This window comes from Cyprinus carpio, unplaced genomic scaffold (assembly GCF_018340385.1).
Source record: "Cyprinus carpio isolate SPL01 unplaced genomic scaffold, ASM1834038v1 S000006530, whole genome shotgun sequence".
Lineage (NCBI taxonomy): Eukaryota > Metazoa > Chordata > Actinopteri > Cypriniformes > Cyprinidae > Cyprinus > Cyprinus carpio.
This window is the reverse complement of record NW_024879195.1, coordinates 1,117,002-1,141,694: the sequence shown is the minus strand read 5'-3', so window position 1 is coordinate 1,141,694 and position 24,693 is coordinate 1,117,002. Positions and strand designations below refer to the sequence as shown.

General features: G+C 35.7%; 1 pseudogene and 1 gene segment (V, D, J or C); both read right to left on the bottom strand.

Moving 5' to 3' along the window:
• The window catches only part of LOC122143914, a 102,126-nt pseudogene that overhangs the window by 13,848 nt on the left and 63,585 nt on the right, over positions 1 to 24,693 (bottom strand).
• LOC109068660 overlaps positions 1 to 24,693 on the bottom strand; it is a 133,741-nt gene that overhangs the window by 66,381 nt on the left and 42,667 nt on the right.

The window sequence follows — 24,693 nt, the reverse complement described above, 5'->3', positions numbered from 1 at the left end:
ACTTGTATTATAAGAGAGATGGAAAACTTTTGTAGAAATTGTGTTCTGCTGTGAAGGGGGTCTGTTCCCCTTTAGGGGTCTGTGAGAATGGTTTATCTCCTGCCAGGTGTGACCCTGATGTGACCACGGGAACCTAAAAAAAAAACAAAAGGTCTTTTATGTTTTTTTACAGCTGATTTGAAGATTATTTGTTGTCTGGTCTGAGTATTTAAGGTAAGTGACAAAACACTACTGGGCGATTCTGTTGCCAGAAAGCCCGTAGTGTGGAGTGTATTTCATATGCTCCATACTATGTATCTTCCTGAAGTCAGGTATACTATTAAGTAATTGTGTTAAACACATTGTGCCTACAGAGCACACTGTATAGTTGTTTGTGCTACTACATGTACACATTGGCTTTTTGTTAAGTTTATTCTCTAAAACACCTGAGTGCTTTGCTATGCATTTTAGACCATGTGTCTTAAATTAGGATTAACTGTTACATGTGTGACTATGTTAAATTTGTGTGCCTCCTGCATGGATCACTTGGCCGTTCCCAATATGGCTACAGTGTCTTTGTGCAGAAGCAAAGTTGCAACCACAACTACAATGTGATTTACAATTACACTATCCTTTCTAAATTGGCTTCTAATTATTTTCATTATGTAACTGGCATGATACAATTTTACCTGACTGATAATAAAATTGTTATATATTTGATTTATTCTGCATTATTCTTAATCCATTATTACTAGTAGATTAAAGCGAAAGGTATTACCTGTAAGGATCCACCCGCCAGCCCCAAAAAGCAGAATCCAGCAGCCTGGTCGAAGGTTTAATGCGTATTCTGTCTTTTATTTGCGCTTCTGAATTTATCAGGATTTAGTTTTGAATTTTAGTCTAGCTACCTGTTTAATCTGACTCCAATTTCACGTGATCATTAAATTTGGGCAATATTTCTATCAAAAGCTGATCACAGATATCGATTGTTTATTAATTTAGATATTTGAGTATTCTGAAAATCCCATACTTTCAATTATTCGTTCACTGCAGACCCGGGGTATCGCTTTAGAAGTAACATTTCGGCCGATTGAATGCTCTTCCCGGACAAAAAAACTCGTCAGTCTGATCTTAAACATTGATGCAGGGTAAATATCTACCTTTAAGTCGGTCGCGCCCTGCTTACTCGTACAAGAAAGTATAGTTTTTATATATTTACGAAAACTGCAACTTATTTAAGACAGTGATAGTCAGAAATCGAAATGGACTCAATTGATGTGCCCCATGCTCCATCTATTAAACCTTTTGTATGAACAATCCTGAACACAGATTTGAGGTTGTAAGGGTGGTTTCCCTACAGTGGTTCAGGCTGTAGGATTGCCCGAAGGACTAAAGAAATGTTATCAGCATGATGGTATAAAACTGTACATTTCTAGTTCTGTTACCACCCACTGCCACTTATACCAATGACGGAAATAAGCGCAGTTACAATAGCTAAATATGTGGGAGAGCGTTACTATTAAGTGACTATATTGTATTGCAATAGGGTAGCACTTCAAAATTAATATTGAATCAAGATTAGTTAGCACATAATTAATAATTGAAATGGTTTAATAACAATATTTTGTTATGGTTACACTTGAATTGGTTACAACATAGATGAAGGATAGTAAAACATATAGTTAATTGTACCTAACATGTATGTAAAATATTACCTGAGAGAGAAAGAGAGGGGGGAAGATGGAGAGAGGGAGAAAAAAAGAGAGAGAGAGGGCAGAGGGCAGAGCCCTGAGAAGAGAGCTCCAGCAAAGGAAAAAGTCAGCAATGAAAAGCCAGCAGAGAGAAAGAGAGAGAGCAACATTTACAGTCTTCTTTTATCCCTTCCTTGACCATGTGACTGAAACCCAAATGTGAGACATTCAAACTGACCAATCAGCAGACTACAGCTTCACCCACTGTGCAAAAGGTGTGACAATTAGCAGACCCCCCGATGTATAAACATGTTGGCCTTACAGGCCTTGATCGATATCAGCACTTCTGTGCCTTCAGGAATGCCAAATGGCCCTTTTGTTACTCAAGATATGTTTGGAACAGGGAAGCAGAAGTCTTTGATAATTTTTGACCCTACAAGTTTGATGACTCTCAAACATACTGTTTTGAGATGCAACATTCCATCTATGAGCTGCTCTATCAGAGTGCCACGAGAGCCCTTCCTTAGAACAGTATTTGAAAATCCATGCTATGGTAAGTGTGCACGTGAAGTCTTTGCACACTTTCTGAAATCCACACTGTGGTAAGTTTTCACACGCTAGTATTCTGCATTCTTTCTAAAATCCTATATGGTGAGGGCTTCGCGCAGTTGCTTCGTGCCCTTTCTTGAGTTTGTAAAAGCCCCGTTCATCTTGGGCGCCACTCCACCTATGTATCCTCGGATACCTATCTAAACAGGGTGTTGCTACTGGAGATCTGTTGAGACAGCTCCTTCAGCAAGCTTTTGCGGAAGCAAGCGGTAGCCCCTGTGTGACAGGCAGGACTTAGTATAAAATGCTAGGTTCCTAGCCGTATCCCTTTAAAGGAATCTTTCCTGATTCCAAGCCTTCAGCTCTACCCCGGGCCGAGGCCCTAACAATTAAGTTGGGTATGTAGCTTAGGCCTTTGGCCGTAAGGGGTATTGTCACAGACAGCCGTCTAAATGTCCCAGGGGCAACTCCCATTGAAATGGTAGAGTTGGTACTTAGTTTTCGCCATGATTCTGGCCTGCACTCCCCTCAGCATGGCAGCATGGGTATACTGTTCCCCATAGCGACCCCTAGAGGACGCAGTTCGAAGTTCCCTTGAAAGAGAACGTCTCAGGTTATGAATGTAACCATGGTTCCCTGAGTAGGGAATGAGACACTGCGTCCTCTAGCTCCCTGCCATGCTTCGGACGCAAGCTTCAGACGGAGAAGTGAATGACGTGTCATCCCGGTGCCTGTTTATAGTCGCGCCGGTAGTGACGTCAGAGGCTGTCGGTGGCCAACTCGTTGGTGTTTTTTTCAATGTATGCTTCAGACACGGGTCACGATGAGGTGTTCCCCATAGCGACCCCCTAGAGGACGCAGTTCGAAGTTCCCTACTCAGGGAACCATGGTTACAGTCATAACCTGAGACGTTTTTTCTCACATAAAGCACTGAAGCAGCGCTTGCATAGAATGAATAATAGATTCTCGAGCCACTGATATCAACCAATTCAGCACCACTGCGATGGGCAGCACCTGATAATGTCGCACGTAAGAAGGTATACCTCCACCCAGACAGCAACATAGTGTTGGCCCCAGACAGGCCCACTCGGCCCACATCTGGCCCGTGTGGAATCTATGCGGGCAGGTTTGGGCCGGATCTGGGGCAACACTGATTGCTGTAAGCAGCCTCCTAATGTATATTTCGGGGAACACGTCTAGAACAGGTACACCTTTAGCTAAGGCATACCTTTGGAGTCTTCCTATAGTGCTAAGAAACAGCGTTATCGTGAAACCCAGCCAGTATGTTTGCAGAGTCAGAACTATTGTTCTATTAAACAAATATAAAAATAAAATAAAATTTTGTTCGATTTGCTCGGTGGATGTTTCAACGTGCTACTTTTGATTTCGGGATATATTTAATATATAATATAAGATATTTAATTTAGTCTCGGGTCTCGTAGAGTTTATGTACAGGTTTAAATTAGTGTGGCCGTAGTTATAGCACAGTAGTATAAAGCCGGACAATAACTAATGCTCTACTTCTGGGTGTTTATAAAGCAGAGTAGAGAGAGAAATGTCAGACTTTTCAAGAAATTCTTGTAAAGGTGATTCAAACAACAAATAATCCAACATGCAGAAAAGCATATATGGAGCTTTATGGAGCATCAAAATGATCAATGAAAATAAAGTACTTACGAAGACTAATTTCTAGCCAACTTTTCCACTAATTTTTCATACTTTATTGCTTTGAATGTAGATCTATCCATTCACTATAAGGAGCATCTAGAGCCTGTAGATTTTGTATTTGATTCATCTTATTAAGTTCTATTCAGTGCTTAACATGTTTGGTCATTTTAGTATTATTACTCAAAATAAACAAATAAATAAATAAACAAATAGGCTAAATAAATAAATAAATTTGAGCACAGATTAAACGTTCATGAGAATTTGAATTACAGTAAATGCTTTCAACGAAATAAAGCGAATTTAAAAGTTAATTGTTCTGTGACTTCTGTCAACGCTGGAATAAAAGGCACAGATTGATAAACATAATGAAGGATGTCCCATTATGCACACCATAGTTTGATAAGAGTGTGCCAGAGTGTAACCCTGGTGTAATAATAATCCCCTTATTTGAAATGTTTACATCACTGTGGTTTTCCTCAAAATGGAGGTCATTCAAGTGCACTCCTGCTGAGCTCACATCATATCCTAATAATCACAGGACTTTCTCTCACCATTCTTAGTGATGAGTTGTTCGTTTTTTGAAGAAATCTTTTGTTTCAGGAGACCCGAGTATGTTTTCTTTTAATCAGTAACAACACAATACACAGAAGGCCATATCATACAAGAACTGGATTAAAATAGCTTACAATTTATCCTAAATCAATTCATTAGTTGAGTCAGTAGATCTCGAAACTTTTATATTCATTTCTGAAAGAAAAAAGAGATAAAAGTTGTATGCACTGTTTAACTGTTTAGTACTGGCTTTGAATATGAACTTTTAGTTTGTTTTGTTTGTTTGGTTTTGCTTAGTTTATGATAAGAATTTATGCACTCTCAGAAAAGTAGGTGCAAAAGCTGTCACGGTGAAATAATACTCCTTAACTTAATTACCTCTTTAAGGTGCACAAATAGTAAATTAAAGGTACATAATACTACAGTACCTCATGTGCATATGTTAGTATTAATAATGGTAGCCTACACATATATATATATATATATATATATATATATATATATATATATATATATGTAGGCTACCATTATTAATATATATATATAATTTATTTTTATTTTATTTTTTTGCACCGGTTGCTGTCACGTGACGTGTGTAACGCAGTCAGGAGGCGAACGAATCATTTCTCTTTCTGTATGCAGCCGACATGCGCCTGCCACATGAAAACAGAACGAAAGTCCAAGTCAAGTGATGAACTAATGCTTTCTGTTTTCTCATAGTTTATCTATTAAGCCTGTATTATTACGATTTCATAGGGACTTATCTGACGTATATAATTTTGTTTAGATAGTAGATAGGGTCCGAGACAAGGCTAAAACATCAAATCTTCACACAAAATGCATTTCAAAACTCAGTTGGTCATATGCTAACTGCATCTTCGGTTTCGCTTGAGGACTCGTGACTGTAAAAGACATCAATGTAAATAGTTTTCACCACTGAGAGGGCGCAAGGGTCAGCAAGATGCAACACAAAAAAAAAAAGAAAAAAAAGGAGGCTAAGTTTATGACCTTGCATGAAATGCATTTGGAGGACTTTGCTTTTTAGCGCCATATGCATTCAGAAACTGTACTATACTATACTATACTCTACTATATATATATATATATATATATATATATATATATATATATATATATATATATATATATATATATATATATATTAAATATTACATTACCTAAAACTTATTATTTTTAAAACTTGCATTACCCATAACATTTATTAACTTTTGAGTAGGCTAAATGTTAAGAAAAGTAGTGTACTTTTTTTAAATAACTGTTTTTATTCGTAGTGATTGCAATAAAGTTAATTTATATAAGAAATTATACATTTCATCTTTTCCAAATTAAAAAAGGGGTTTTTTTTTTTTTTTCATTTGTGAATTACGCATTATAAGTGTAAAATAAAAACCATGTATAGCATTAATATATATAAATAAAATATAAACATTAATAAAGTGTAATAAAATAAGTCGTTGCTGGCTTCGGTTTTAAATTTGAACATTTTAACCTTCCTAAGAATTGTTAGTCATCAACATGAATGCAGTTTCACATCAGCAGTGTGAGCAAACGAAAGAGAGGAAGAAAGAGAGACCTGAATACACAGATGCTCTCGAATACATCTAGTTTTGAGATTCAATATTCCTTCGAGAGTATGGGTACTTAGTCAAATGAAACACTCGCCCAGCATATTTGCATATATCAGCAAAGCAACATTTCTGAGACATTAAAATAATTGTGAAGTTTTATTGCAAACACTCCGAAATTATCAGTTTCAAGGGGCATAATTTTGGGATAGACCAAAAAATGTAATTAAAGTGAATCTTAATGAGCATATTAAGAGGATATATAAACAATGTTTATAAAATGTGCATTTTACAACATGACCTTTTTTATTTTTTTTAATTTCTTTGCAGCTCATTATGCTTGCTAGAAACTGCACATGGGTTGTTCAGTTTATTACTGTTTGGCCATTATTAAGAATTTAAAAAAGTGCTTGACAGTTTTGCAGCTGCTGAATGTGAGATGTTCATCTGCTCTTGTGGATCCCCAGAATCCCCAGAGATGAAATATACAACACCCACAAACCGAGAGAGAAACACACAGTAAAATGTTATGTGAAACACATTGCAATGCACATTTGCATTACCATAAATTTCAGCTTTTCTAGGAATTTGAGTGCAGTTTGAATCAGTCTTATAATAACATAAAAATAATAACTAAAAATTTGAGATTTTTCAGATCTGTTTGAGAAATGATTTCTCTCTTCAAAATAAAGGTGTTCAAAAGCTTTACTTTATTAATCTGTTTGATTTATCAATTCATCAGAAATCTTCAGATTTTTTTCCCCTCATACTTTTAGATAAGCAGCAAACACATCAAGATTGAGGTCATGGCTGTATATTCTTTTACATAATATTCTCACAGTTTAGTATGTCCTGAGGGATCTCTACTAATATCACAGCTGAAAATGCAAGATAATGTCATTTGTAGTAAGAGGCTGATACAATATTTAAAAAAATAAAATCTAATTTTGACAGAGATATAATAAGACTTTATTGATATGTGTACATATTTGTCAGTGTCTTCAAAAATGCGAGCACAGAGAGGTAAATTATTCACTCTCAGAAAGCCTCTATGTTTTTTCATACAAGCGTACAGAAATACAGGAATAAACTGAGCAAAAAGATAGATAGAGATGAAGTGGTTATTTTCCTTTTTTGATTTCCAAATACATTAGACTAACATTAAATTACAGTCACAAAAACAAAGAAAAACCTTGGGGTCTTCACAAGTTCTTTTACAAATCATCACTGCTTCACCTGGGAAATATATATATACATATATATTATAGTTAAAAACACACTGAAGATATAATACAATCTAAATTATAGCATGCTAAAAACATGCAGTAAAAGGAATCATCTTACTTAAAATGCTCTGCACGATATTCAGTAATATTTGTAATACCTTGAAGAGGCTGAGCACAGCGCTGTAGGTCAGAGAGAAGAGGGAAGAGGAAGATGAATGAGGTGGCAGTGGACCAGAGACTTCTGAACTCATCCTCCTCAAGAACATCTTTATTGCAGTCCAGAGCAAAGCCTGTCTCTGGCTCTGGTGGCTCACCTGAAAAAGAAAACACATGTACAGGAGACATATGTATGGTAAGCACATGGTGTGCGAAACTATATGAAAACTAAATCATACATCCTGAATGTAAAGTCCAGTATTATTAGACATCTATTTAGTAACACTTACGCACATGTCTGCCTTTATGTACTGCATACCAGTACTCACATACATTCATTTGCACACACACAACTGAGTGTACACTGAAGAGACAAACATACACAATATTATAATCCTGTCTGTTAGCATTGATAGTGCATTAGAAAACATACAAACGTATATTTTTTACATTTATGGTATTGCTTATCAAGTAACTTACTATGTTTCAACTGACATACTAAAAATACAAGTGCACATAAAAACATCACATATAACATCTGTATGTTTTTATTGTTTGAAAAGGCCAATAATTCCTTATGATTTTGATGTTTATCTTAAGAATTGATTAAGGGGCTTTACTAGAGACAGACACAGGAGAGAAAAAAAATCGGCAAAAAATAAAATAAAATTCAGAGCTCGACTAAATCATGCAAACAAATATTTATTGCTTGTAAAACAACACAAAAATGGCATGTTATATTATAGACTAACAGCAGTACAGTAAGCACAGAACAAGACGTAAAGAAGCTTTATGATATCATTCTGACAATGTTTTTCATGTGACCATATTTTACTTACATGCAACATGTAAGTAAATATCAAATTAAACATTTAGTCTTGAGTGTAATTTGACATTGATGTTTGACCCATGCAGTAAAGTGATACAGACAGAGAGACAGAAATATGCACAAAAACCAACAGTGAAGACACTTTACAAATCTGATGAGAGAGCAACAGGACCAAAAGCCCTGAAACACTGAACAACAGATGAACATGCAGTTTGGAAATGCTTGCACATTAATCACATGAAACTTCTTTCTGTTTACTTTGGCTTGTTGACACTTTGTAATGGAGCTCTTCTATTGTCCATGTTGGCATGAATGACTGCACAGGTGATGGTGGTGCTGAGCTGTTCATCTACTCTTCCTTTTGTCATTGTTAGGATGCTGAAAACAGACGTGGAGTCCTTTTGATGGATGGGAGCACTGGTCGATCCCTCTATGTAAGGCTCATCACCCACTTTCCATATTACATAGACATCGCCGAGTTTAGGGCTGGTGACCTCACACACATGAGAGATATGATCTTTGATGTTATCGGGTTTGTAAATGGTAACAGTGGGCTTATTTCCATCTGAATTGGAGGAGGAAGTAATAAAGGTTCATTGAACAAACACAGAAAAATCACACAATAATGAATAACAACAGTGTATCAAGGCAGTCTAATCTTTTTAACATACATAATTTCAATTGTGCTTAAAGGCAATATTTTATTTTATTTTAATTTTTTGCCAGGGCAATTAAATTATAAGCATCTATCATAATCACACATAGAGTTTTTACAACTGACGTTACCTCCTTTTTGAAAAATGATCTCCAACGCTTGATGTCTTTGTTATTTGTGTCACGGATGGTGCAGGTGACCATTTCACCATCAAACCATTTATTTGTGTCAACAGTGACATTGTGAATTCTTTTAAATTGTTCTGTGAAGTGTCAGTAGAAAATTCACATTCCCTGTTTGTGATACTTCTCAGTGGTTACACTTTCATCCTTCACTTTACATGATACTGAAGTATCTTGCACTTTTACATCTCCAGAAAACAACAGCTTGCAAGACAATTTATCATAAACAAATAGTTCTTTCTGAATTGGTGACTCCCTTATCAGTGACAATTTAGCTACAAAGAAGAAAGAAAGTAAATATTACTTAATGTGGTAAGTTTGGTGTCATCCGTGATATAAATATCTAATATATGTGTATATATGTGAATTGGGATCAGTTTGAAGAAGTTTATCGTTTGTGTGAATTTAAAACAGAAGTGAACCCTTTAGCGCGTCACGTCATCAACTGCTGAATTTAAATACGCTTTCGCGCTTTTGGCTGGCGGACGCGCTGAGCGCTTGTCCTGTTCATATTATCACAAATATTCAGTGTTTTCAACCATATAATGCTATTTTTAGGTTTCAGGACATTTAAATACAATTAAGTACTATCAAAACCATACATTTACAGTTTGTAAAATACACGCTGATGTCTATGGCAAAACGGCAATAATGATCTTTACAAATATAATCTGACGACATGTTTTACTGCTATCATATACAGATTGTGTAGGTATAAAGTTTACTCTGCTCTTCTCCCAGTTTACCGAGACCTGCTTTAACGTGTTTCGGGAGGAGAGGATGAATTTGCGTGCTGTAAATCCCACTAACTAACATGGCGGGCGCCCATCACCCGGTATAAATCAACTAACACACATTCGATATAAAAGTGTTTAAACTACCAAATAGATTTTACTTGCACATATTTCAGAATCGGAATATCAGATATTTCATAATAATAGTAAGCATGTTTGTGAATATTTTGAATAAAACAGGAAAAAGGAATAAAAGCGATCACGTGTGTCATACAGATCTATTGTGGCTGCGTTTGTGACGTGACAAACATGACGCCGTTGCCATGGAAACAATAAGGCGACACATTCTAAAACAACGATCGCCTAAAAAAAATTCATGCTGGTGGCTCACCTAGAAATATTTAAATTTACTGCGAAAGGGTTAAACGTGTGAACTAGATAGAGCAAATCAACATTAGATGACGTACCTTTGAAGTTTGCCTCGGTGTGGGTTAAAACTGTTTTCCCTGGTGTGTTGACCTCACAGGTACGTTACTGAGTATCCACATCCCAGTTGTCACTGCTGACTTCATAAAAACTGTATCCGTTATAATAACCTTGATTATTGAGTTTACTTTCCAGTTTTAGCTGGCTCATGCTGTTTGTATTATTTATTTTCCCATCGGGGTACCGAGAGGTTGTTTTTGGGGTAGAAATCTTCAATGATACACATGACAGATTTACTTTTTAAGGTTATTACGGGAACCAAGCTCAGGGTTGGATCTCTTGGACTCCCTGCAATTTAAAACAACGATTACATCCAGTGAAACTGTGTGGAGGACATCCGACATTTTGCAAACTTATGTACACATATTTAGCGTGAATCTAGCGTGTGAGCTAGCAACAGACTATTGCATTGTAGTTGAGTTTGAACTACAATAGTTCAATATGTTAAATGTTTCATATATATATATATATATTATATATATTATATATATATATATATATAATCTAATGATATTGTTAAAAAAAAAAAAAAAAAAAAAAAAGCCCCAAAAAAACATTTTTTTTTTTTTCTCTATTTTGGGTTTATACAGTGGGGCGGGGGTCATCATATGTCATTGCATATGCCCTGACATAGGCTCAGAAATTAAGTATTTCCCGTGAATCCAACAGCAATATACAATAGAAAGACACATTGAAGATAACTAATGTAAAAATTATAATAATAATAATGTGAAAGTAACTTACGTGGAGCAACAAGGGGCTACTTTTTGCCGTTAGGATTTTGAAGGCTTCACATTTGTATAAGGTTTTGTATGATTCCAATCGCTTTTACTAATGCGCATATGGCTGATTTTGGTATATTCTCCACCACTCCCGAATGCTGAGATACTGCACGAAATCACCTCAACCTCCCTTCGTATTATAATCCGTCACATTTAAAAGTCAGCGAGTCAGCCGCAGGGTGAGAAAACCTCTTTCCATGCATTGCACCGATGATTGAAGGACCCCAGTAGAATCAGGAGTACACTGGGACATGGCGATGTTTGACTTTGGCGCAGATTTTTTCACTGAAGAGACAATTCATCGTTCTCAAGCCCATACACATTCAATGTAATTAGTACATTATGAACACTATTAGACCTATTAGGACAGCCTAGACTAGGCTACATCTCAAATGAATGACTGGATGAATTATTTAATGATATAAAACATTATAACAAAGTTAAACTAAAATGAAATAAATTATCAATTAAGATATAATAAATAAAACAATTATGATTGAGTTTTAACACGAGAATACGCTGCGAAGTCAATAGTCCCCGATTATCACCCCCCCCCACCCCCCCCCCCCCTTACTTTCCAGGAATCCCTACTTTCCTACTTTTCTAAGTAGGTCTTATGTAGGCAACTAATGGATATTAAATATTGATTTGAAATTGTGGAGACCGAGGAGGGCAGAACACGGAGCACAGCTATTTTGAAACAGGTCAGCCCGGGGTAGCCTAACTGCTATTTTAGTAGTAGACGCTGATTGACCAATTAGAATAAAGTAGGCTATTTCGAATGAGCCGCATAATAAAACACACGAACTTAGGTAAAACATTTCTTTCTTTTGGATGCTGCAATAAAGTGTTATCTAACGTCACTGGGACGTTTGACTGCCGGAGTAATTTTTTCCGTTTTGTTTCAAAGTTTGTTTCGAATTTGAAATAAGAGCCACGATATATAGCAGTTTGTAAACCATGAACTCTTGCGAAAAAAGTGATGATTAATTCGATTTAATTGCAAATATTTATTAAATAGCCTACTGTTGCTTTATCGAGCCCAAAGACCTAGGCCGTTGTTTTATTCATTTTATTTACTTTTATTCATTATTTAAAAACAGTGTAATTCTATTTTAATAACACGGGATGCAAATCTATTGTTTAAAAATATAAAAACGTAGGCCTAATGGCTGTATCCGGGTAGAAAAACGCCGCGAGACATGGTGCAGTCATTTGTCTTTTATTTTTTCGTTTGCAGCATAGATTTAAAACAAGTCGTTTAACAATAAACTAATCTGTTAATTAGTTATTATTTTAAATGTTTTATTTTTAGCCAGCTATTACAGCCGAAAACACACTATTATAAAATTGATGTAGGCCTAGCCTAGTCTTTTACATTTTCTAAAAAAATACCCATTAATTTGACAGTAATTTCATAGTTAGTTTCAATTAATATATAACAAGTTGTCTTAATTTTACTTACTATGTCCTTGCAATTAATAATAAAATCTTACTGTTTGTAACAGGTGACTCTTGGTGCCGCGTCCCCCCAGTAGTCGAAAGCCCATGTACACGATTAATTAATTCCTTTTTTAATGTTACAGCGCTCAGTATAAAAATGAATTTAAAACATGCCCAGGATCTGTTAAATGACCTGTAAGCCGATTGCCGTTGTCTTATCTGAATTCCGTGTAGGCCTACAACATCAAATTATGTAAAAATGCAACTATTCATAATTAATCGCTAGAGTAAATTTAAGGGGACATTTAAATATTGCTTAATATTAGAAAAACAACTTTTTTGGACAAATTAGCCTAACCTACCTACATAATTTTTTTTTTTTTCGTAATTAGAACAGATTTAGTTTAGAAGGTGTTTCTTACCTGTCGAGACAGTGACCATGGTTCCTTTCCCCCAGTAGTCAAAAGCATTGCACACTGACAGTTTTTCGCCATGGATATTGCTTTACAAAAATAGTAGTTTTTTTTTTTTTTTTTTTATTATTTGTTACGATCGTTATGACAAAGTCACTTTTTATTTAAACTTTTCCTAAGCCACAAATTGAACTTTTTATGGAATTTTATTTCAGTCTAAGTACGTTTTCATTCTTGCAAAACGAACAAGCGGTCTGATACATTTAGTTTTGCTATATATTTTAAAACACATGTCAATGTTTATGAAATGATTTTAAATGTGTCTTCTTACCAGATGTCACTGTGACCGACGTGCCTTTCACCCAGTAGTCCAAAGTAAGCGTTAGTCACAGTTGATACTTTTATCATTTCTTCATAGCGCCACAAAAAACTCTAACGACTTTTTTATTTATTTGTTCTATCATATATATAGATATCATATAGATATATATATAATACATAATATATATTATATATATATTATATATATAATCTATATATATATATATATATATATATATATATATATATATATCTATATATATATATATATATCAGCGAACCCAGCTACAATCCTTTGCAAAACATTTGTCCATGATTTTTTTCTCCCTCTCTTTTTAAACTAGTAGACTAAAAAGCCTGGCTACTAAACATGCATTTTTATTTTTTTTTTAAATTAATTTATCTTATTGTTGTTTGGCTCTAACTAAACAAAAAAAAACTAACAATCTTACCTGATGTTACGGTCACCATCTGTTCCCTTTCCCCCAGTAGTCAAAGGCTTCGTCACAACGAGAAGATTTACGATAAGAGTCATACCATAACCCCTAATAGTATATTCTACACTGTCCTTTGCCACATGGCCTCCGTTATCAAAGAGCGACTAGTTTTGAGATATTTTAGTTTAGGTGCGCACTTTCTTTAATCTCGAAGAGTTTGTACTCGATATTGTTTATGAGTAACCGACGTCGCCCTTTCCACTATTAGCATAGCACAAAAATGTGTAAATATGACTGATTGTTATCTTGTGTCAAGAACCACTTATCTGAATCTCTTTCAAAATTGTATAAAAAATGGAATACAGAAAGATATCGACAATATCTTACCTGAGGAAATGTCCGGTGACTTTGGTTCCTTTCCCCCAGTATAGTCGCGAAGTAGAACACAGTGACTGGTGCCTTTGAGTTACATAACCAAAAACCCACAAGAAGAAGCAATATAGTTCATGTGATCAAACCTCAAAGCCAACATTTGTTATTTTACCTTTCTGGTTTAAATGGATTCAGTGAAAAGTTATACTTTATAATTATATTATATATTAGGTCTGAGATATGATTTGGCAACTAAAGATATAGCACTAATGTTCTATAACTATCCAGGAAACATGAAGGTCACTGATATTAAAAGTTGAAACACCGTAGTTTTAGGCCCTTATATATAAACTTAACCAAACCCTTCCTGTAATCTGCCCCTACCCAATCAATCAAAATAATGTAAACAAAATTATCAGGTCATTCATTCATTCATTGGCCTACATACAAACAATCAACTGTCATGGATCTGATCCCCAAAATAATAAAATCTTTTTTTATTTAAAAAGAAACTGAATTGCAAACAAAGAACTTTTTTTTTTTTGTTTTACTTTCAGCAAACACCTTGCAGGATCGCAAATCCTCTTAACAGCAGCTGAACGGATCTTAAAACAAAAGATAACTCTTCTTCATTGGACATTGAACGAGAAATGATGTTTTATTGTGAATTATGGAGACTGAGCCTGAAAGAGTATGAAGGCTGTATCAGATGCAGATGTCACTCTTTTCAGTACATCTCTCTTTAGTAAATACTCTACAGCAGTGCAATCCTTTGCTAGTTCTGAACGTGATTTTTAATGTTTAGTAATAATGCCAGGCCTGGACTCATCTGATAAACTGTCAAACTGAGATTTAATTCAGCTGCTCCAGAAGGAAGTAGTTTTTAAAAGACACTTCTATTTATTTACACTAACGTGTTGCTAATGGTGTCAAACTTTTGTTATAAAACCGCAATATTACACAAGTAGCATGGTGACCTAACGTGTGTTCATATCAGAAGCACATAACTGTGCTGATATGGAAGCCATTTTGCATCAGCATCTACACTGTAAAAGATACACGATTTTTAGCAGATGTGGTATGCTAGAATGACACATGACAACTAAAATAATGCAATAAAACATTTCATTAAACAACAGAAGATGTACCATAAAACAAAAGATTTTAGATTACAAAAACCTTTTAAGCAAAAATTATTTTAAAAAAAATACTCACGCAGCGGGAATTCTTTGGAATATTCAGTTTGCAGTAGTTGTTTGACAGTGTTTTCAGTAAATGCTATATATGTTTTTACTTCTAAAAACTTGTACAATTAACAGCATTTTGCTGTAAAATTATATGAAATCGTCTGGTTAGATATTTTACAATTTATTATAATAGTATGGGAAAACGGCTAACCTATAGATAATAACTAGTTATTACACATATATTTTAACAGTTAATTTACACTAATTTTTACAGTGTACCAGTAGCATGTTTTAAAGGCAACATGCAAACCACTGGGGGGTCCCAAACGGGGGACCCAGGACTGCCACTGATCTGCTGGATTTCCCTAAGCACAGCTTCTTGAGTGTCCTCAAAATCTCGAAACTCTAAACATGCCCCCTGACGGCAATCTTGTAAGATATATTGATCATATATATGCCATGTTCTTGCATATGTGCTTTTTGCCATCTAATTCTGAAAAAGATTACTTGGAGTTCATCCTTCATGGGGACTCTCTCTCTCATCTCTCTCTCTCTACACATTTAAGTTAAGTCTATGGGGTAATTTTACATTAACATGAACACATGAAAAACATCCACAACTGAATCAAATTCATAATTTTATTAAAAATAATTATACAGCTAATTTGAGATGTGTTATGGGTGCATGATGAAATTACAAGTTCAAGTTCAATTTTGGTTTGCAGAGTGTTTTTATACTAAGTAATTATTAAATATTTGATACAAAATATATAAAATAACAAAGACTACTATTGTTAAAACACCAAACGTCAGAGCGCATCTAGAGAAGAAATGCATGAGGTTATTTTAACAGTTCAATCAAAAGCTCAGAGGTTTGGATTCTGACGGTATCACCAGGAAACACCTGCACACTGTTGTTTGGAAGCATCTATCCGATCTGTTAAAAACTGTTTTACAAAAACAGCCCATTTCAGTTTCACTTGAGCTCATATGACACAGAATAAAGATAAAACATGATATCAGAATATAAATAGAACAATCTCCTCATTTACTGCAACTTAAACTTTGTGTGTCTGCGTGTGATGTTTCTAAATAGTGTCATTGTGAATGAAGTTCAGTATAGCTCTAAGGTTTAAGTGAAACTGTTGTTTGACAGGAAATAAAATAATGATGGCAGTATTAGGGAAAGATAAAAAAAAAAACAAATTATAAATACATACATTATATGTACAAGAAAAAAAAATAATGAAATTCACATAATGCAACAAATTACACAGAATTGTCACAAGACAAGAATATTTCAAAACAAAATAAAAAATTACAAATTCATTGAATTTTACAGATCACATGCATGCAACAGTCACAGAATTGTACAAAAAAACCTGAATCTTCAATCATAGTCAGGTTTTTCCCCCTTAAACATTGGGTGTGCATTATTGTCATTTAATATTATTATGAAGCTTTAATTTGACTTTTGTGTGTGTGTAAGATATAAAAACTGCAAAATGGTTACATACAATGGCAGTGTGTGTGTCATGCTGTAGTGTATAGTCTATATGGGCAGATAATAAGTACAGAATTTAATAGTCTCTTTTTGATATTTTACTGTATGATCTTAAGGATGAAAATAATGATAGAGAAAAATCTATTTGATTGCACATGATGGATTCACTGATCATTAATTTACAGATGCTTCTGAGCTGTTTTGTAATGAGTTGAAATACTGTGCCCCAGCCCCCAGTATGCACAGACAGACAGACCATAACAAAAACAAACACCCCTGTTGTCAAGGCACACACATTTATCTGACTTCTCAATGAAAAAGCTTTTTAAAACTAAATACATGAATGAATGATTGAATGAATGAATGATGAATGAATAATAAATAACCATAAAAAAAACAAAAATAAATAAATCTATAATTAATGTTGCACGCTATAATGTTTGAGGACTGCTTAAGTAGGTGTTTTTAGCCCACTACATTTAAATGATTGGAGAAAAAAAACTCTTGTTAAAATAGAACAAAATACACAAGAAAAGCCGCCGGTTGAATTTGAAAAAAAGCAAATACTTAAGATTTTAGGATTTAAATTATTTTTTGAAGTGAATATGTGTTCTGGTATGTTGTAGTATGTTGGCACAATTCTCTCTAAACCCTAACTGTGTAGGCTTTTTTATTTCTTAGACAATCATGATGGAAGATGTACACATATTCCAAGATGACAATGATAAGAATTCATCAGGCTCAAACTGTGACAGAGTGACTCAGGGAGCATGAGAAATCATTTTCATACATGAATTCGGGTCACCACAGAGTCCTGATCTTAGCTTCATTGAAGCTTCAGGATGTGCTGGAGTGGAAAAACACAATCTAAAACATGTATCAAACATAAATGTTAGCATGACTGAATTATTTGGGATATAACTTAAACATGCACACAATATACTTATATTTAAACTATATGATGAGAAAGGAAGCTGTGCACCCTAATTATGTGGAACCAGTGGCCAGAATTCAGTTGATTAAATCAACAACAACAAACAACAACAACAAAAAGTCTGCGTTTTATGGGGTTTATGAAGTGAAATGTTTCACTGTGCCCACCCCATGCACAGTGAAACATGCTTCCTCAAAAACTCCTTGTGCTTTACAGCACAGAGCAGCACAATTTCCTTCTGCTGCAGCATGCTTCTTCTAAAGAATATTTTCAGAAGTTTATTGAAACTACTAAGTTTGTCTGTCTGTGTGTGATGTTTCTAATAGTGTAATTGAGAATAAAGTTGTGTGTGTGGAAGATATAAAAACTGCATAATGGCTGAATATGAGGGCAATTTATGCCATAGTTTAGGGTTAGTGTCATGTAATAAATGAAGATTTTATTCTGCTCTTTTTTATTATTTACTGTATGAAGTCTTAAGGTGAAAAATGATAATAGAGAAAATCTATTTCTGTTGCACATTATAGATGCACTATTGTGATCATTATTTTACAGATACTTCTGAGCTTTTTTGTAGTGGGCTGAAATACTGTGCCCCAGCCACTGTATACACAGACAGACAGTCCATAACACAAAACAAAGACCCTGGTGTCACGACCATCAGCTGGAGTGCCCAGTGCCCAACGTAGCGGTTTCCTAGTGTTTGTTCTTTTCCGTGTCTGGTTTTGGATTGTGTATTCCGTCCCTTTGATTCTCTGCCGCCCGCCCCTGCCCCGACCTCTGCCTGGTACTACTGTTATTGTTTTTTTTTGATATCCCTTTACACACTTGACGCTATTGTTGGATTGAACTGCCTGTTTGACCACTCTATAATAAACTACTGGCATATGGATCCGAACGTCTCTGACTCCTCGTTACACCTGGTATCAGAGCACACACATATATCTGAATTTTAGATCAGTAACTTTAGGATCACTACATTTTCATACTGAATATTAAGTAACAAAAGAAACAAATAAATAAGTAAAGAGAATACATACAGAAAATATTTCTAAACCATAAATAATATTCTGCACTATAAAGTTTGTTGAGGGACCACTTTAAGAATTTGGTTTATAGTACTTTTAATATCTGACTAAAAAAAATATACATCTAACGCTCAACTTGCATACATTCATGTTTGCGATGAGAACATAATTACAATACGAACAAATTTTAGGATTGAATTATTTTTGCAGTTATTTAATGTTTCTGGCATGTTGTATGTTTGTCAACAATTCTCTAAACCCTAACTGATACAGTGTGTAGTAGCTTTTTATTTCTCAGACAATCATGTTGGAAGACGTAACCACTACCCATGGTACATATTCCAGTATGACAATAAGATTCATCAGACTCAAACTATGAAGAGTGATTCAGCGTGCATGAGAAATCATTTTCATACATGAAACTGGTCACACACAGAGTCCTGATTTTAGCCCCATTGAAAGCTTCAGGATGTGCTGGAAAAATAACACAATCTAAACATTTATCAAACACAAAAGTTAACATGGCTGAATTATTTTGGGATAACTTATACTCTGTGCTTAACTGAAATTACATCCAATTAACACAAAATACTTATATTGAAACTATGTGCATACGAAGGGAAAGAATTCAGTTGATTAAATCAACAACAAAAATGTCAGTGTTTTACAGAGGTTTTGTAACGTTTCACTTAACATTGTTGCTCAAAACACCAAGGGAAGAGATACTGATGATGTGTATTATATGTGTGCAATATTTTGAGCCTTTTCTTTAAACAGTTTAAACCTCAGTTATTGTGCGCTCTTGAAGAGAGTTTCATTGTTTTGATTGTAGTAACTAGGGCTGGGATGATACGCTAATTTGCTGATTCAATACTATCCTGATACTTGTGTGCCGATTCAAAATATATTGCCATAATTGAGTATTGTGATTATATAACTATTGCAATTCGTGACTTATCCAAATTGTCTATAAAATTATTTGTTTAATTATTTTTATTTGTTTATGTTTGTGTAGATTCAAGGGAAAGATGAAAAATAAGGAAGTCTGGGAACGACTGAAGAAGACAGCAGTGAGGGAAGGCAGTAATCACCAGAATGTAAGTTCTTTGAGAATGTGTGCATTGTTTATTACAAGTTGTGTTTTTCACAAATGTAGCAATGTACACAGCTGGTCAAAAGTTTTTAAATATATTTTAAAGTATAATTTATTTTTGTAATGCATAGCTTTATTTTTTCAGCATAATTACTCCAGTCTTCAGTGTCACATGATCTTCAGAAATCATTCTGATAGCTGATTTGCTTGAAAACAGTTGTGCTGCCCAATATTTTTGTCTACACTACAATTCAAAAGTTTTTTTTTTTTTTTTTTTGAAGACACTAATAGCAAGGATGCATAAAATTAAATACCAGTGGTAGAAAAGACTTTTGTAATTTTACAAAAGATTAGTTTTTTTTTTTTGGTAGTTTGAACTTTGTATTTATAAAATAATCATGAAGAAAAAAAAAAATTCACGATTTACACAGAAATATTAAGTATCACAACTGTTTCCATGTGCACGAATAATGTGATTATTTCCAATAATCAGAATAAAGACTTAATCACATTATGATGTTTACATGTCAAGAGCAAAGATCTTCACTCCCGTTTACATGCAATTTCCATTATTTGTATTATTTGAATTGTGTTTTACTTTTTTTACCGCCATTATTCACACAATGTTTACCCCACTGCACAGCACAAATTATGGACTCAGAAAGAGCAGGTGCGTAGTTGGCCCCTGTTTTAATTTGTCTAATGCAAAACACATTTGTATGGTTGTATTCCATACTTTTTCGGCACCATAGAAAGGTGATGACAATGCCACTTCAGCTGGGGTTACCTAGGCTGCTGTTGTGTTCAACGCACCGTCTATGGATGAGGGTAAGGAGCAGAGACTGGTGGCAGCAAGTTGTGCTAACAAAGTTTAGCGATTCGGCTCTCCAGAAATGTAAAGTTCCCTTTCAAGGGAACTTCGAAATGCGTCCTCTAGGGGGTCGCTATGGGGAACACCTCGTCATGTAAATTACTTAGTATAGGACTTAGTATAAAATGCTAGGTTCCTAGCCGTATCCCTTTAAAGGAATCTTTCCTCATTCCAAGCCTTCAGCTCTACCCCAGGCTGAGGCCCTAACAATTAAGTTGGGTATGTAGCTTAGACCTTTGGCCATAAGGTGTACTGTCACAGACAGCCGTCTAAACGTCCCAGGGGCAACTCCCATGGAAATGGTAGAGTTGGTATTTAGTGTTCGCCATGATTCTGGCCTGCACTCCCCTCAGCATGGCAGCGTGGGTATACTGTTCCCCATAGCGACCCCTAGAGGACGCAGTTCAGAGTTCCCTTAAAAGGGAACGTCTCAGGTTACGAATGTAACAATGGTTTCCTGAGTAGGGAACGAGACACTGCGTCCTCTAGCTCCCTGCCATGCTTCGGACGCAAGCTTCAGATGGAGAAGTGAATGATGTGTCATCCCGGTGCCTGTTTATAGTCGCGCCGGTAGTGACGTCAGAGGCTGCCGGTGGCCAACTTGTTGGTGTTTTTTTAAAGTATGCTTCAAACACGGGTCACGACGAGGTGTTCCCCATAGCGACCCCTAGAGGACGCAGTGTCTCGTTCCCTACTCAGGGAACCATGGTTACATTTGTAACCCGAGACGTTTTCTTCCCCATCATTTCTAATATGGGGTGCGTTTCCCTAATACCAACTATGGTCACAAGTTCCTTCGCTACCAATAGAGTTCAGTGGAACTAACAACCGTAGTAAGCTAACGATGCTTTTGGGAAACGCCCCCCTGCAGGTGCGAATCACATCATTTATGTACGTCATGAGCAGATGCAACACTTTGGTCAGAGCAGCAATAAATGCGATTAGGTGCATGTAAATGCACTGATTGATAATAATCAGCAATGTTTCCCGAGCATCAAATCAGTATATGAAAAAGATCATGTGACACTGAAGACTGGAGTAGAGTTACTGAAAAATTCAGCTTTGCCTCATAATTTTCCAATAAATACATTTTAAAGTATATTCGAAAAAGAGTATGAAAACTGTTATTTTAAATATATATAACTCCGTTTCCTCTGCTGTTTGCATTATTAGGGTGAGAAAGACATTTAAATTGTTTTGTATATGTTGGTGAAATTGTCATACAAGTTTTAAACCTTTTCCAGTTCATCATATTACATATATATGAGGCGAAAAATAGTGGAGCAATATCGGAAAGGAGTTTCTCAGAGAAAGATTGCAAAGAGTTTGAAGTTATCATCATCTACAGTGCATAATATCATCCAAAGATTCAGAGAATCTGGAACAATCTCTGTGCGTAAGGGTCAAGGCCGGAAAACCATACTGGATGCCCGTGATCTTCCGGCCCTTAGACGGCACTGCATCACATACAGCAGTGGTTCTCAACTCCAGGCCTCGGGACCCGCTGCTCTGCCCATTTTGAATGTTTCTGAATCTGACACACTCAGTTCATGGATCTCTCTCCTAATGAGCTGATGATCTGAATCAGGTGTGATAAATAAGGGAGACAAACAAAATGTGCAGGGCAGTGGGTCCTGAGGACTGGAGTTGAGAACCACTGAGTTCATGGATCTCTCTCCTAATGAGCTTCACAACATGGGCTCAGGAATACTTCCAGAAAAACATTGTCGGTGAACACAATCCACTGTGCCATTCACCGTTGCCAGCTAAAGCTCTATAGGTCAAAAAAAAGAAGCCATATCTAAACATGATCCAGAAGCGCAGGCGTTTTCTCTGGGCCAAGGCTCATTTAAAATGGACTGTGGCAAGTGGAAAACTGTGAAGTTCTTTTTGGAAAACTGGCACGCCATGTCATCCGGACTAAAGAGGACAAGGACAACCCAAGTTGTTATCAGCGCTCAGTTCAGAAGCCTGCATCTCTCTGATGGTATGAGGTTGCATGAGTGCGTGTGGCATGGGCAGCTTACACATCTGGAAAGGAACCATCAATGCTGAAATGTATATCCAAGTTCTAGAACAACATGTGCTCCCATCCAGACGTCGTCTCTTTCACAGAAGACCTTGCATTTTCCAACACGACAATGTCACACCACATACTGCATTAATTACAACATCATGGCTGTGTAGAAGAAGGATCTGGGTACTGAAATGGCCAGCCTGCAGTCCAGATCTTTCACCCATAGAAAACATTTTTCGTATGATTGAGTGGAAGATGCGACAAAGAAGTCCTAAGACAGTTGAGCAACTAGAAGCCTGTATTAGACAAGAATGGGACAGCCCTTCCTAATCATAAACTTGAGCAACTTGTCTCCTCAGTCCCCAGACGTTTGCAGACTGTTATAAAAAGAAGAGGGGATGCCACACAGTGGTAAACATGGCCTTGTCCCAACTTTGAGATGTGCTGATGCCATGAAATTTAAAATCAACTTATTTTTTCCCTTAAAATGATACATTTTCTTAGTTGAAACATTTGATATGTCATCTATGTTGTGTATATATATGTACACACAAACCCGATTCCAAAAAAGTTGTGACACTGTTCAAAATTGTGATTAAAAACAGAATGCAATGTGGAAGTTTCGAATTTCAATATTTTATTCAGTTTGTGTGTGTATATTAGATATTATATATATATATATATATATATATATATATATATATATATATATATATATATATATATATATATATATATAACAATATTACTGTTTTTTTTTTAGTGTAATTTTGTTAAAATAAATTTAGCCTCGGTGCAGCAGAAGAGACTTCTCTTGAAAACCATGAAAACCCCATAAAGATTCCAGATTTTTAAATGTTTGTGTACCTACATTAGCAACATTAACAAGATGATCCTCCCTTTCAGCTGCCAGAGAAGGATATTGACAGTGCAGGCTCAGGATGAAGAAGAGGCATACCACGTTTTAACAATTTTCTCATAACTTTGCCATATGTTGTAATAAAAACAATAAACCTGACTACAATAATATGCTAGATGTTATTTAAAGATTCCAGTTTGCAAGAAATCTGGAGTGTCTGAATCTACACTAGAGGAACTCTTTACTGAAGAAGATAAAGTGCTGAAAAGGAGCCTTGTTCTACAGCAAAACACTGCATCAACCCTCCATGTGAAGTGTCATCCTCCTGTCCTTCCCTCAGAAGAGCCTGTCTTCAGCTGCTGGGGTAAGAAAGACACTCTTCCTCTTCTCTATCAGCTGTCCAGCACCTTACTCTGCCTCCTCAGCACTGTATGTATGAGTCTTCTCCACAGTCAGTAATCAGAGATCATAGATTCTCCTGAGAAAGTCAACATGCTAATTTTCTTAAAAACTGTTTGTTTTTTTTATGTTTAACAAATAATGCAGGAGAGATGCTAGAAATCTCCATATTGTTCATTTTTCATATCTTTACTCTTTATGATTTTTTTTTTCTTCTGAGAAGCTCAAGAATTATGGTTCTTTGGTAATTGCAATATTGTTTAGGTTTATCTTCTGATAGTGAATTTTGTGATGCCAGTTTGGTCGTTGGGACGTACTCGCTAAGTTCCAGCAACGTTCCACTATAACGTCGCCACGAATATTGGAATCACAAAAGTTACGTCGCTGGAACGTTATATGGTACGTCGCTGCTGACCCAATACGGTACTTTATAGTAACGTGCCAGTTTGGTCGTTAGGACGTTCTCACTACGTTCCAGCGACGTACCAAATGAAGTCCCTGCTAACACACAACGTAAACAGTTACGTAACGTATTGGTAATTTTGGTAATTCTGTGACTTGCCAATTGACAACGTAACTGCGACGTCACATGCCCGTATTTTTATTACCATCACATTACCAACTCACAACGTCATCAGTACGTCCTTCCAACGTGACCAGATAACAAAGAACGTCCCAGATAGGTTCTCTATTCGTAATATATTGGTAACTTCATGACTTACTGGCAACGTAACTACAAC